Source organism: Pan troglodytes, chromosome 5, assembly GCF_028858775.2.
Source record: "Pan troglodytes isolate AG18354 chromosome 5, NHGRI_mPanTro3-v2.0_pri, whole genome shotgun sequence".
NCBI classification, from domain to species: domain Eukaryota; kingdom Metazoa; phylum Chordata; class Mammalia; order Primates; family Hominidae; genus Pan; species Pan troglodytes.
The window spans coordinates 48,187,946-48,203,827 of NC_072403.2; the positions used below are offsets into that span (position 1 = coordinate 48,187,946).

The 15,882-nt window shown below is 45.7% G+C and overlaps 1 protein-coding gene across 16 annotated transcripts in view; it reads right to left on the reverse strand.

The window, feature by feature from the left end:
* The window catches only part of TRERF1 (transcriptional regulating factor 1), a 227,430-nt gene that overhangs the window by 74,241 nt on the left and 137,307 nt on the right, over positions 1-15,882 (reverse strand). For all 16 annotated transcript variants that reach the window (XM_063813036.1, XM_063813035.1, XM_063813039.1 and 13 more), the window contains exon 4: positions 1,280-1,391. The gene's annotated coding sequence lies outside the window, so the exon portion shown is untranslated. The remainder of the gene's footprint in view (positions 1-1,279; positions 1,392-15,882) is intronic.

Below are 15,882 nucleotides of genomic sequence, written 5' to 3' on the forward strand. Positions count from 1 at the left end.
GAGCAGAAAAAATTAAATGCATATAAAGATGGTAGAAATAAATCCCAATTCATCAATAAAATACACCAGTTCTAAACATCTATGCACCAAATAGTATTGCCTCAAAACATATAAAGCAAAAATTTCAGCATTGCAAGGAGCAACTGACAAATCCAGTGGGAGGCTTTAACACACCTCTCTCAATAATTGATAGATAATCAGACAAAATCAGAAAGGAACATATTATAGATGATTTGAGCTGCACAATAAGCTAACTTATCTTTCAATGATGATATATAGAAAACTATATCCAATATTTAAAGATGTTTTTTGAAGCACTTATGGGACATTTAAGAAAAAAAGTTGCAGAGATAAAAATGTAAAAAAGGAGCCCACGGAAGTAGTTCAATGCATATTTCAAACTCTAAGGATCTAAACCTATTTTGTCTTAAAAGACAGAGACCCTGTCTTTCTTCTTCATTGATATATCTCCAGAGTCTAGCACAGTGCCTGTCACAAAGGAGGCTGTAAATAGCCACTGAAGAACGAATGGTGAATGAATGATTCTCTACTGAAGATGGTGCAGGTTGCATGAGCAACCAGCAAGGCAGACGCTGGAGGTAACTAAAGCCCTTTCCAACACAGAGGGGACGAGAGGACAAGGTGACTGGCACCAGTCTCTAGGGAGAATTTATACCAAAAAAAGAAAGACGGAGTCATGACAGCCAAATCTTCAAATCTTCAAACCCAATGAGAGAGGCATGTGGAAGAGTCTTTGAAAGCCAAGTCTTTGTGGTTCCTAATGGCAGAGCAGAGACCAGCAGACAGAACTAACAACTAACTGTCCAACACTGGCTGCAAACTGGCCTGACTGATCATCTAAGGCCCCTTATGACTCTGTGTGGGACAGAAGTCTGTCTAGCAGGTACTGGGACTCTCAGGTCGTGGACTGAGTAATCTTTCCCATTCTATCCTGTCTCAGAGATTTTTTCATTCAAAATTCCCTGGATACCCCATCCTGTAAGACCTGTCCAAGGTCCCAGATTCAGGAGGTGGTGGAAGAATAATAAGAGCTCCATTCTAGACACTCAACTCAGTCCTTTCTGCTCCATATCAGCCTCTCCTTTAACCAAAATGAGCACACTTTAATCTGTAAAGTGACATGCACTTTCTAAGTCCACCCTCATCCCAGGAAACCTCATTCTTCTAGCACATAGCAAGGGATTACAAATGCATACAGAAAGCGTTAAAATGAAAATGAAAATTCCTCAGCCTTCCAGAAGAAGGAAAGCAAGCTCACCTTGACCTCCGCAGATGGCTGAGTTGGGGGCCTGGTTCTGGGGGCTTCTCCTGCGGTCGGCCAATCATGCTGCTTTCATGCTGCTGGACAGGTGGGAAGAGGAGGCCTGGTCCTGTGGGGAAAAGAAAAAGGAAAGGTCATTTCCTCATCATTTGCTCCTAGCTCTTCATCACCATCCTGCAGAAGACACTACCAGAAATCCCAGGGAAATTCCCGAGGCTGTCCTCACCTACTCTTAGGTAATGAGGAAGCAGACAGGCATGCATTCAACAAACATTTCCAAAGGCCTGCAATGTGCCAGGCAGGGCACTGAGGAATGAGGCCATGGAGATGAACTGGATGCAGTCTCTGCACTTAGGAAACAGAGAGAGACAGAGAGACAGACAGACAGACAGACAGACAGACACAGAGAGATATAGAGAGACAGAGAGAGATCTGAGTTTCATTATAATATCATTTGCTAAGTGCTGTGATTCCCCAAATCCATTCAACAGCTGACTTTCCTCATGGGGGAGCTACAGCAGCTTACAGGTGCCTTGGCATACAGCTTCTCAAGTTATTTGTCATGAAGAACCAGTTTTTTTGTTTTGTTTTGTTTTTTTCTGAGACAGAGTCTCACTCTGTTGCCCAGGCTGGAGTGCAATGGTGTGATCTTGGCTCACTGCAACTTCTGCCTCCCAGGTTCAAGCAATTCTCCTGCCTCAGCCTCCCAAGTAGCTGGGATTATAGGTGCCCACCACCACACCTGGCTAATTTTTGTATTTTTAGTAGAGACGGGGTTTCACCATGTTGGCCAGGCTGGTCTTGCACTCCTGACCTCATGATCTGCCCGCCTCGGCCTCCCAAAGTGCTGGGACTACAGGCGTGGGCCACCGTGCTCAGCCGAAGGACCAGTTTTTTAAAAATTTTCCACACCATTAGAGATGACTACTTTAATAAAATATAGTAAAAATGAACTGCTAGAAAAAGGAAATGAAAAGATACTGATACAAAGTGCAAGCTCACTTTTAAGTTCTTTGATTCAACAGATTATTCTGTCAAATCGGCATGAAAGTTACTAAGCACCGACTCAATTTCTGAACTTATCTCATGGACCGCTAAAGAGTTTGCAGAGAGCACCACTCCTGAGCCACAGCTGAGTAGTAGCATTGCTATAGTAGAGACTTCCACATTGCACACCTTTCCTAAGATGTCTAGCTGATATCTTCAGAGAGGGAGGCTAGAAAGAAAAATGATTTCAAATTCACTCTCTGGACTATAAAAAGTTAATTCAGAGAGTCTCTCTTTGGGAAGGAGAACCACAGCAGGAGCTTTGGGAAAGTGTGGCTCCATGCTGTTTGGAGATAGGTGGTGGCACCCACCTGCTGTGTTCAGGTAACAAAGTGTGAGGCTCATGGAAAGCTGTTCCTGGAGCCCTGTCTGCCTCCACCTTGAACTTCCCAACCCTAACTATGGCAACCCCGCCTGAAGCTCCCTCCCTGAATGAGAAGAACAAAGAGTCATCTATTAAAATGCACTGGGACATTTCAGAAAATAAATCATTTTCAAAATGCCAAAAGGGCTGCTGGTATGCATTCCTACTATTTAATGCTATAAAATGATTTTTTTTTTTTTAATGAGAAATCCTTTGTCTGTGACAGCTAGCTCCAAAAAAAACCTTTAACTGCCTATTTCCTTAATACTTGAGGGAGGCATTACAAGTCATTTTCACCCATTTGAATGTTTAAGAGAAAGTGCTCATTCTTCTAAATTCGCTGCTTTTAAGTAGTTCTTATTTTAAGCTTTAGAAGAAGATAACTCTGCAGAAGAAAACTTCCTTTTTCAAAGCCTTGTTTGTTTTTTTTTTTTAAATGCAAACACACATACACTCTCACTCCCTGCTTCAAATGTTAAATCATCTGCAATTTTGGAGTTTGTTGCTCATGAAATTCTAGCGATAAGCACATCACAAACATTCCTATAGCAACAGAGTGTTTTTGAAGCAACATCTGTAATGTTACAAAGATTGTGTATCATTATCTCTGAATGTTGGCGAAGGGAAGGTTATGGGGAATAACTGTTTATGTACAAATAAGTCAATACAGTAACTGGCAACCTGAATAGCAGACCTTACCAAGGAGCTAAGCATGGCACGGGTGGGAAGCAGGAATGCACTTCATTCCGTTTCTGTGAATAAATTCACCATCCTTACCCTCTATGTATGAAAACAACTCTCTGGGGTCCTCTCTGCAGAGGCGTGAGCTCTTGGAACTGCTTGTCTTATGGGCAAGAGTTTGTCTTAGACAACATATGGCCAACTTTTATTAGCCATCTATTGTAAGTCAGGCATGGAGCTAGACTCAGGGCTTCTAAAGACAGGTTCTTCTTCAAAGAGGCTCAAGAGAACCATATAAACAGATAATTACAATTCCCTAAGAAGAGATTATTGGCTGGAGTTAAGGGAAAGGAAATGAAATTAACTAGCTCAATCCATTCATCTAACCATCCATTCACCCATCCAATGTTGGCTGGTGCCTAGTACGTACTAGGCAAATGCAAGGCACTTGGCATACAACAGCTGAGTGAGACCAATGTGTTCCCTACCTTCATGGAGCTTACAATCAAGTGCAAGAAGGAAACCAACATTAACAAATTAGAGATAACTATAATAGTGGTCCCCTAAAGAAACATAGCTAATGCATAATAGCATATGCCAGAAGATGGACTAGCATGGACATGGGGCAGAAGTGCTTTCCTAAGGAATTAGTCTTTAATATGAGCCCTAAGAATAAATTACTGAAGCAAAGTAGGGAGGGCAGCAGGGGAAAGATAGAGAGCAAGGGTGCTGCTGGTACACCGAGTAGCCTGTGCAAAGGTCCTGTGACAGGATGGAGCATGGCATACTCTAATTAGGAGAGAAGGCTCTTAATCAGGACTGCACTGTTTCTTAACCTCACACTGTGCTCCAATCACTGTGGTATTCAAGACAGGCATTAAAGATGTACAGGTTTGGCTGCGCACAGTGGGTCCCACCTGTAATCCCAGCATTTTGGGAGGCAGAGGTGGGTGGATCGCTTGAGCCCAGGAGTTTGAGACAAAACCTGGGCAACATGGTGAAACCCCATCTCTACAAAAAAATACAAAAATTAGCCAGGTGTGGTGGTTTGTGTTTGTAGTCCCAGCTACTTGAGAGGATCACTTGAATCTGGGAGGTGAAGGCTGCAGTGAGCAGAGATCGCACCACTGCACTCCAGCCTGGGTGACAGAGGGAGACACTGTCTCATAAAAAAAAAAAAAAAAAGAAGATGTACAGGTTTTTCCAAAAGCACCCAAGAAGTTTTCTAGGGCAAATCAGGAACATATTGTGCCTAACTGCTAAATTCTCCCTCTTCCCAAACTGGCATGAGACATCCAAAATAGGGGCACCCTTGCCCTCCCTCCCAATGTATGATAAGTTTTAAGATTCTTACCTACTTGTTTTCTGCAACAGTGGTAAATTCAGTTTGGCCGGTGGCAAAATTAGGTGGCCAGTGCTGACATAGGGATGTGGATAAGCATTCTATTAAAATGATTGCTGGAGAAGCCTCACAGGGGTGTTACTTTCTAAGAAAGGTCATGCAATTTCATGCATAGCATGTGAGCTTTGGAGCTAAGGAGACCTAGGCTCTGCCCTAGGTCTGGCCCTGCCCCTCACTAGCCATATGGCCTTGTCCCACTTCTGTGAAATGAGGTTACTTAGCAGTGTCTTCCTTGCTGAACAGGCAGATCAGTGAGAGCGTAGGTCCCTCACTGAGCACGCTGCCCCTGCTCCTAATAGGCCCTGGATAAGTGGCAGCTGTTGCTAGCACTATACCCAGTGAGTGGGGATAATCATGCCCCTCCCTCCATGTGAATATCCACAAGAATCCACAAGGATTTCCCAGCCGGTGCTGACGCTGCAGGGCAGCTTTGCAAGGCTCAGAGTCAGCTATTGCTGACCAGGGGTTCTGATGACTTGCTGTTTCTTGGTCTGTGCCTTCAAAGGTCCCCAACCACTGTGCTGAGAGATCCCAGAACAATCCAGATACCTGGCCCCTACCCCTTAGAAGTCAGTAGAACCTCCCAAGCCGAGACAATGAAAAAACTTTCCAGACATTGCCAACTGTCTCTTGCAAAATCACTCCCAGTTGAGAACTACCATTCTACCATGTACAGAAAGGCCTACCCACAGCAAGAATTATCCAGCTCACAAAACCAGGGTGCTTACAGATAGCTCCTCCCAGGAGCTGAGGGCCTGAAGCCAGTAGACCTGGATTCTAGTTCTAATTCCAGCTCCACCATAATGATTAGAGTCCTCTTGGACAAACAGCCGAATCCCAGATGGCAGGGGAGGTGAACAGCTACTATATCCCAACGGCCAAAGAACAGCTACTATATCCCATTCAGACCAGGCACGTTGCTAGGACTTCCCAGACAGTGCCTCTAGTACTTACAACCATCCTGCTGAGGTGCCGTAGGGATCACCATTCTACAAGTGAGGAAGCCGAGGTCTGATGCCTTGCCCAAGGCCACAGAACTGAGTGGTTGAGCCAGAGCTTTAAGGGCCAAATCCCATCCTCTTTACCCCATCACTCTACCTCCTTACAGGGGTAGAAATCTTATCTCCTTCCCATATGACCAGTAAAGAGGCAGCCCTGGAGGGTTGTGTGACTTTCCAAGGACCTGTCACATCTATCATGCCACCAAGCAAGGCCAGAATCTTCCCACAGCCCCACGCTATCAGAACCTCAGTTTCCCTTCTATACAATGGGGGTGACAAATGCCGCCTCACAGGCCACACTGCTGTCGGAGTTAAGGGAGAGTGAAGATTAGGAGTTTTAGGGAAGGAAGAAATTAATACACAGGAACAAGCACTGTAAATGAGTATCTAAAAGCCCAAATCAAAGAGGGGTTCTCTGCAGCCACAAGGCCGTTGAAAGGAAAAGAACAGCTCACATCTACCAGACCGAGGACGGGGGGTTCAGCCAGGGGAAGGGAGGGACACAGGATATAAACTATGAAGCAGGACCAAATGAAGTGTGAAGAATTCCCTCCATGCCACCCACAATTCATTAGAAATTGGCACAGATTTTAAAAAGAAGAAAAAGGAACAGGGGGAGGGGGATGCAGGAAAATGGAGAGGAGGGAGGAATTAAATGTGAGACAGGCTCTACAGAGCATCTGAGAAACAGTGCAGAGAGGAATCACTGCAATGAGATCCCAGGCTCCAGTCACCTAGGGACCCACAGTTCTGTCAAATGAGTTCTATGTGGAGATGCCAGAAGGAGATGTAATTTTCAAGTGAGGCCCAGAAACTTTTCAGACGTGAGGAAAACTCCCATTCTCTCTCCAAATATCTCTCCTTTTTTTTTTTTTTTTTTTTTTTTTTTTTTTTGAGACAGAGTCTTACTCTGTCTCCCAGGCTGGAGTGCAGTGGCATGATCTCGGCTCACTGCAACCTCTGTCTCCCAGGTTCAAGCAATTCTCCTGCCCTAGCCTCTCGAGTAGCTGGGATTACAGGCATGCGCCACCATGCCCAGCTAATTTTTGTATTTTTAATAGAGTGGAGGTTTTGCCATATTGGCCAGTCTGGTCTCGAGCTCCTGACCTCAAGTGATCCACTTGCCTCAGCTTCCCAAAGTGCTGGGATTACAGGTGTGAGCCACCACGCCCGGCCAATCTCTCCCTTCTTTTGATGCCCTTCCTCTCTCTCCATGGAGGCTGAGTAAAGAATAATTTTCATGCACTGGAGGAAGGGGATCCTGCCCAGACCATGATGGGATATAGGCAGATCACTTAATCAGGCCCTCGTGTATCTGCTCATTCCAGAGCACAGAAGCTTGGGCCTTTCACACCAATATCAGAGCAGCTCAAACACTGACAGCATGTCAGGTGGACTCACCACAGGCTAACATGGGTGACAGGCTACCATCTGCTCCCCAGCCTCAGGCTGCCCACCCCTCCTTGCTCACAGCTCCAACCAGCTTGTCTTTCAAGTCCTCAGACACACCAAGCTCTTTTCTACCCCAGGGCCTTTGCACATGCCAGTCCCGCTGCCTGGGATGCCCTTTTCCCAGCTCTCCTCTCATTAGCATCTACTCATCTGTCAGGCTATAGCTTTGGGAAGATGTCTCCATCCCTCTGAAATTTAACTGGGCAACAGCATTTATCACAGTTGTAATTAATCAATTATGTGATTAACGAGTTGGTCTCCCCAGTCAGACTGTAAGCTCTATCAGGGCATGGGCTATGTCCGTTTTTTTCACCGCTGTGTCTAATGGCCTGGCACAGCAGTCAATCCTGATTACACATCAGAATCACCTGGAGCTTTAGAAACCAGGGATGCCTGGGTTTCACCTGGGCTCTTGTTGAACACCCTGTTAAACAAGAGCGTGTAAAGCTCGCCAGGTGGTTGTGATATGTGGCCAAGGCTGAGACGCCGACTTGAAGAAGAGGACCTTGGCTTATGTCCTAGAACAATTCTGAAGCAGTGCAGGCAGTTATATTAATAGTAGGACCTTGCTCCCTTTGCTTGCATATACAATGTATCACTTAAATGTTGTGTTCCACCCTAGAGATTAATTTTGAGGAAATTCCAGAAGAAGAAAACAAAACCCTCATTGTTAAAGAGGAATACTATTCCTTTCATTAAGTGCTCCCCACACGGCCTCCTCCCCTCACACTCCTCTGTCCCTTTACTCAGGTTTATCACGTTCATCCTAAGGGCCACAGGATTAACTTGATGTGTTTCTGAAATACACTTAAATATTTGGAGTAAAATCCTTTAATTTTTAATTAAAACAGGCCCAGCTCTATATTACACAGTAGAATACAAAATTCCACATTAAATTTTATTAAAACAGGAGAGTTCAAGGCTATTTCATATTGGAACGGGCCCTCCAGGCCAGCCTCAGATGGACAAGTAGAGGAGCTTTGCAGAAACTCACCCAGGGGACACCAGGGGGTGGGTCATCTGTGCTGATCTGGCTTTCCCAGGACAAGTCAATGGCAAACTGTTCCTTTCTACTCAGTTGTGCTTACTAAAGGGGAGAGGGTAAATGTATGAAAAAAAAAAAAGATCCAATCGCTATTACAACAGCACACGAAGTAACAATTCCAATTCCCTGATGGGCTTCCCCAGCCCAACAAAGGCACTGCTGCAGGGAGTCCCAGAACCTGGAAGCAGTAGACTCTGACTGAACTCACTGAAAGAGGAGCTCTCATCAAAGTGGTGGTTCTCCAACTTTCAGGTCTACACGAACCATCCTGGGAACTTGTGAAGAACGAAGCTTCCCTTCACACCCACCAGGTTGGCCACAACCAAAAACACAAAATCACAAGTGTTGACCTGGAAGTGGAGACACTGGCACCCTATGCATTCCCAGTAGGGATGGAAAATGGTGTAGCCACTGTGGAGGGAAGTTCAGGTGGTTTCTCAACACATTTAAACATTGCATTACCATGTGACCCAGGAATTCTGCTTCTAGGTATATACCCCACATTACTGAAAATGGGTACTCCAACAGAAACTTGCACACAAATGTTCCTAGAAACATTATTCACAGAGCCGAAAAGGTGGAAAGAACCCAAATGTCCATCAACTGATGAGTGGATAAACAAATGTGTTATATTCATACAATGGAATATTATTCACCAATAAAAAGGAATTAAACACTAATACATGCAACAACATGGATGAACCTCGAAAACAGGGTGTTAAGTGAAAGACGTCAAACACAAAAGGTCACATAGTGTATGGTTCCTTTTATCTGGAACAACCAGAATAGGCCAAGGCATGGAAGCAGAAAGCAGGTTAGTGGTTGCAAGGGGCTGGGGAGGGCAGAATGGTGAGTGGGTACAGGGTTTCCTTCTGGGATGACAAAAATGCCTTGGAACTAGACCTAGGTGAGGTTGCACAACATTGTAAATGCAGGAAACGCCAATGACTTGTATACTTTAAAATGGCCGTGCAGCCATAAAGAAGAACGAGATCATGTCTTTTGCAGGAACATGGGTGGAGCTGGAGGCCACTGTCCTCAGCAAGCTAACGCAGGAACAGAAAACCAAATATCCCATGTTCTTACTTATAAGTGGGAGCTAAATGATGAGAACTTATGAACACAAAGAAGGAAACAACAGACACTGAGGTCTACTTGAGGGGGGAGGGCAGGAGGAGGGAGAGGAGCAGAAAAAATTACAACTGGGTACTGGGCTTAATTCCTGGGTGATGAAATAATCTGTATAACAAACTCCCATGACATAAGTTTACCTCTGTAACAAACCTTCACATGTATCCCCGAATATAAAATAAAAGTTAAAAATTTTTTACATGAAAAAAAATGACCGATGGTTAATTTTATGTTGGTGAATTTTACCTAATATATATTTTTTCTTTTTTTAAAAGAAGCTTCCTGGGCCCTACCATTAGAGACTTTAACTCATTAGGTCTGCGCTGGGCCCAGGGACCTATTTTTTAAAAGAACAACCTGGGTGACTCTGAGAGGGGTGGTCCCCAAACACAGCCTAAAAGGCAGGGTCGATTTGTGTAAACGATGCCTTTACTTTGGATGAATCCATAATGACTGATACTATTTACCTACTGAGTGCCAAGTATCTGCCAGGCACTGGGTTCGGTGTTTTTAAATGCACTATCTCAGAATCACACTGCAAGGTAGAAATGATCTCTTTTATTTTATAGATAAGGAGATGGAGGCTCAGAGAGGCGAAGTAAAGGGCACAGAGCTAACAATGGATTCAAATCAGTATCTGTCTGACTCCACAGACCATATTTTTTCTCTCTCCCTACTCTATGCCACTGGTTCTTCAACAAGCTCTTTCAGGCAGCAGGAATCTCATCTCTGTGTTATATGTGCGAAATGCTCTTTAGGTCCCAGGCTTAGATCATCTTACTCCAAGGTGTGGTCTTTAGACCTGAAGCCTTAGCATCCCTGGGAATTTACAGACTCTCAGTCCTCACCTCAAGTTTGCTGAATTGGACTTTGCTATCCCCAGATAATTCATATGCACATTGAAGTGTGAGCAGCACTGGACTTTGTAGAGCTGTGCTGTCCAATATGGCAGCTACTAGCCGTAAGTGGATATTTAAATGAATATTAATTTAAAATAAAATAAACTTAAAAATTTACTTTATTTTATTATTTTGTTTTATTTATTGAGACAGGGTCTCACTCTGTCACCCAGGCTGGAGTGCAGTGGCATGATCAGGGCTCACTGCAGCCTCAACCTCCTGGGCTCAAGTGATCCTCCCGCCTCAACCTGGGACTACAATAACATGCGCCACCAGGGGTCTCCTTTAGCAGAGACAGGTTTTTGCCATGTTGCCCAGGCTAGTCTCCAACTCCTAGGCTGAAGCAATCTGCCTGTCTTGCCTCCCAAAGTGCTGGGATTACAAGCATAAGCCCCCGCACCCAGCCTAAAATTAAACTTAACTCAGCTTTTCAGTTGCACTAACTACTTTTCTTTTCTTTTTTAAGAAACAGGGCCTCACTCTGTCACCCAGGCTGGAGTGCAGTGGCTTGCTCACAGCTCACTGCAGCCTCTAACTTCTGGGCTCAGGCAATCCTCCTGCCTCGGCCTCCCAAAGTGCTAGGAGTATAGGCATGAGCCACCACGCCCCGGCCTACACATTTCAAGATGCTCAATAGCCACATGTGGCTAGTAGCTACCATATTAGACAGCACCAAATAGAACATTTCCCTCAATGCAGAGTCCTGTTGGACAGGGCTCTCAGAGCAGCGTAGCTCAACCTTGGCATTTGTGACACTGTGGGCTGGATAATTCTTTGTTGTTGGTGGGGCTTTCTGTACACGGTAGAGCAGTAGTTCTCAACAGGGAGTGATTTTACTCCTCAAGGGATACTTGGCAATGTCCAGAGACATTGTTGGTTGTCACAGTTGGGGGAGTTCTTCTAATATCTAATGGGTAGAGGCCAGGGATGCTGCTAAACATCCTGGAAGGCATGGGACAGCCCCCAACAAAGAACGATCTGGTCTAAAATGTTAGTAGGAGAAACCCTGCTCTAGTGTAATCAAGAGAACACTGCCAGTCTCAGCAGAATTGGTAGCAGGAGGCTAAGGAGACCAAAGAGTACCCACCCCCAACCATTTGTCAAGCCCCAAGAAGCCTTCAGAACTCTGAGAAGCTACTCTCCAAGAAAGCAGGTGTCTATTTTTGCCAAAAATGCAGAACAAGAAGTTCTGGTTTCCAGAATAATCTATAAACTCATTACTAAAATGAAGTCCCTGCATTTCCAATCCCAAGGGCAAGGAAAGGAAGAAATTCCTTTTTGGCGTTGATGTTTGGAATGTGTGATAAATTCTGCATGTAAACCACAATCTGCTGTTGGTTAGGTGTAGAGATATATCACTCATTCAGTTGTGCATTCATCTATTTATTTATAAATATTTATTGAGCACCTACTATATGTTGGGTACTCTTCTAGTGTTGGAAACACAGCAGGAAACAAATAAAAGGTCCCTGCCCTTGTGGAGCTGATAGTCTAGTGGAGGAGAATAACAATATACAAGTAAGCAGGCATGTGTGCAATGTCATGGCAGGTATGATGAATGTTATGAAGGGAAATAAAGCAGGGTAAGGGTCAGAGGAGTGATGAACATGGGTGGCGCCTATTCATGGTCACCTGAAAAGGTGACATCTGGGCATAGGCCTAAATGAACTGGCTGAACCAGGTGACTCAGGGAAGGAAGAGAGTCCCAGGCAGTGGACACAGCAGCTGTGTCCTTCCACTCTTTGGTGGAATGAACTTGGTGGAGGGAGCCGGCAGGTGCGGTCAGCAAGGCAGGAGGCCAGGCTGTAGGCATGAGATCATGGAGGGGCCGGGTGCGGTGGCTCACTCCTGTAATCCCAGCACTTTGGGAGGCCGAGGTGGGTGGATCACGAGGTCAGGAGATCGAGACCATCCTGGCTAACATGATGAAACCCCGTCTCTACTAAAAATACAAAAAAAATTAGCCGGGCGTCGTGGTGGGCGTCTGTAGTCCTAGCTACTCGGGAGGCTGAGACAGGAGAATGGCGTGAACCTGGGAGGCAGAGGTTGCAGTGAGCCAAGATCGTGCCACTGCACTCCAGCCTGGGCAACTGAGCAAGACTCCGTCTCAAAAAAAAAAAAAAGAGAGATCATGGAGGGTTGTGAGCAGAGGAGAGATGGGGTCTGATTCACTTTTCACGTGGAGAACAAACTACAAGAGGACAAGAGTGGAGAAAGCTGTTGTCGTCTTCCAAGTAAGAGAGGGTGCTGGCTTATTAATAATTCATTAATTAAACCATCAACATTAATACAAATTATCTATTGGGCCAATGCTATTACTCTTTTATTTCAGACATATCATGGGGAGACCAGGTATCGCATTCCAGCTACTTCTACAGAAAAATGCATTCTGAGTTCCATGATCAACTTGAAACCTTTTCCATCCACCTTGGTTTTAAGCTGGGTACTGTGTGGTTGGATAGAAGACAGCAGGAAAGGGAGTCAGGGATGAGGGCAGATTAACAGGAGGAAAAAAGGGCATCTCCCCTCATCATGCCCTTTTCCCCAGAGCCACCAGAGAAGAGCAGTCTGAACGGAACCTTCCTATCATACTCCTTCCAAGGTTTGTTGGGCAGCAGATAGATGAGCCCCAGCTGTTCTGCTCCAGGCTGGCTCTCCCAGAAGGATGGCACTGCAGCTGTGTCCAAAAGAGAGCTATGGAGTCTTTCTCAGAAGCGGGGAGCCCCTACTTTAGAGTTTCCGAAGATTCAAGGCAGCACTGGATCACGGAGTCAGTAGAAGTGGGGCAGAAGAATCCCCCTGTGCCGCTTACAAAATGCACAACAGGCATGTCAGCCAATCTCTCTGATCCTCGGCATTCCCCTCTGTAAAATGGAAACAACCTCCTTGGCCTCTCAGAGTGGTTATGATGGGTCAAAGCAGACAATGCTGGCGCTGGGTGTGCCGAGGTCTGGGCATCTGCACCTTCTGGAGCAGATACAGATGCTCCATCCTCCACGGGCATATGGATTTGTGCTGTACTCACATCCAGGTAATTTGGCTTTACCCATGGAAAGGGGCTTCCCTTTCATTAATTCATCGACTCCACACACATGCACTGGGTCTTAGTGCCGGGTGTGGTGTTTGGAAGAACAGTCAGAGGCAGCCCCCACTCTCCAGGAACACAAGGGCAGTGTGGGAGACAGACACGAAATAGGTTCTACCAATGTTCCTTCTCCTTCAGTGCCTGGTTGCCCAAATAGTTTTCTTGCCTTCAGACTAGAGCCACCAGCCTTTTGGGGCCTACAGATTCCCCTCATCTACCCATAGCTTGCAGCCTCGACCCTGGGGCAGTGCCCTCTGCTCATTTCCAGACTGGCAAGCAGGCCTGATTGTTTCTGCTGAAGCAGGAAAAGATGGTGAGAGAAAGGCAGGGCTGGCTGTGTAGAGAGGGGAACCAGCAGAAGTTTTGCCTTCAATAAGGCTTTCCTTCCAGCCCACACTTCCAGGACACCCACTTGTGACCCTGAGATCGCCTGGGGTTCGGTATCTCTCTGGTGCTTCCCAAGGAACGTCTTCAAGAGAAGGCTCCGGCTCTGAGTCATCTGAAGCAGAGAGGAGACCTTGTAAAAATAACTCTAAGTATGAAGCTCCTGTATTCATATTATTCACGATACAAAGAACAAAAAAGCAGGGCAGGAAGCAGAGGAGGAAAGTGTCGTTCACATCAGTTTTCTTCATATGACAAGCAGCCAGGAACTCAATTGCTAAGCCTCATCTCTCTCTCTCTGTTTCTCTCTCTTTCCTTGGAGCGATTACATAAGCTGGAAAAGGGGTCTTCTCTGCAACATCCTAACTCTCCCAAGAGTCCCTCTCCATCTGTCACCTGTAAATCTGAGCCTTCCCAGTAACCCTTACCGGGATGCAAACGTGCTCAAGTTGTGCCCTCTCCTGGGATGTGGGCCCCCGAACAAGGAATTCCCTTGAAGACCCAAGGGCCTTCACTGAGCCCCAGGAGTGGGATTTCTGGCACTGTGACCATATGAGGGAGAACCTATGGGGGAGGCTGGCAGGGTTGGCCAGGTCCCTGAAGGCATATGTGGTGGGGCTTCCTTGAAAGACCTTGGATTTCAACATGTTAGGATATGTGGGCCTCAGGAACTCTCCTGGTCATATTCAGGACTTCCTGGGCTCCAAGCGGGGAGGTGCTACAGACTCACTTCTACGTTGCCTTCTGAGAGCCATGGTCTTTATGGATCATGGAGGTAAGGACAGGGATTTTGAGACAAGGATGAGAGCCTATTAAGAGAAAAAGCAAAGGAATAAGACCGGGAGCCGGGAGAGATGAGAAATAAACAAGATCCTGGGAAACAGGGAAGAGCTGGAGGTGCGGCCCTAAAGGGTTTTTTTTGTGCTTATCAGGCACGGCCCTTTCTGGAGAGGTGCCATAGTGGTGGTCCTGACCTCTTGTGGCTCATAACTGAAGACAAACTAATTACTTTTAGACAAATGCATGTACATATTAGGAAATGAAAACCTCCACCATGGCATGGTAAGTATAAGCTTCAGCTAAATTCAGAACTCTAGCTGATGCCAGTAAAAAGAACTATTAGCAATTTCACTGCTTTGTGCTTTGTAAACATCTCTATTCACAAGAAAACATGCTTTACAGTATGAGTCTACCCTGATCAAACTCTTCATCAACATAAATCCCTGGTTTTACAACAAGAAGCCAAGCTCACCCGATGCTTTCAAATGTGCACAGTTAAACTAGGGCAGAGGTCCCAGCAAGCCTTGCAAAATTAAGCTCATGCATCTAAAAAAATACTGGCCGAGTGCCTCAATGCTAGGCATTGTTCTCCGTGACTGGCACGCAACAGTGAACAAAGAAGACAAAACTCCCTGCCCTCATGGAGATTTCATTTTAATAGGGAGAAACAGAAAATAAAAATTATTATAATTAAAGTGTATAGTGTATTAGATGGCTGTAGATGCTATGGGAAAAAACTAAGCAGGAAATAGTCAGGGAAGCCCTCTCTGAGAAGGTGACATCTGAGCAAAGGCCTGAAGGAATAAGAACAATGAGATTTGGGGAAAGAGCATTCTAGGAGGAGGAACAGCAAGAGCCCTGTGGTGGGTACATGCCGGATGTGACTGAGGAATTAGAAGGGTGTGGCTGGGACAGTGAAAACCAGGAGGAAAGCGGTAGGAACAAGGTCAGAGATTCTAAACGTGATTTTAAAACAAAACAGAAGTATAAACTTGATGGAGCGAATAGGTTGGTCGCATAGGGTGCTTAGGAAAGGCCAAGGTAAGGAGGTGTCAGTTGAGCTGAGACCTAAATGAGCACAGCATGAAGATGTGAGGAGAGAACGTTCACAGCAGTGGTGACAGCGAGTGCAGTGGCTCTGGCAGGGATGAGCGTGCATGTGGCAGGTGTGCAGTGGGTGGGATGAAGCAGCGTGGTAGGATGGGGTCTCCATTATGTAGGGTAGTGGTCTCCACCTGGAGTGATTTTGCCTTCCAGAGGACATTTGGCAGTGTCTAGAAACATTTCTGTGTCACGACTAGGGAAGTGCTATTGGCACCTGGTGGGCAG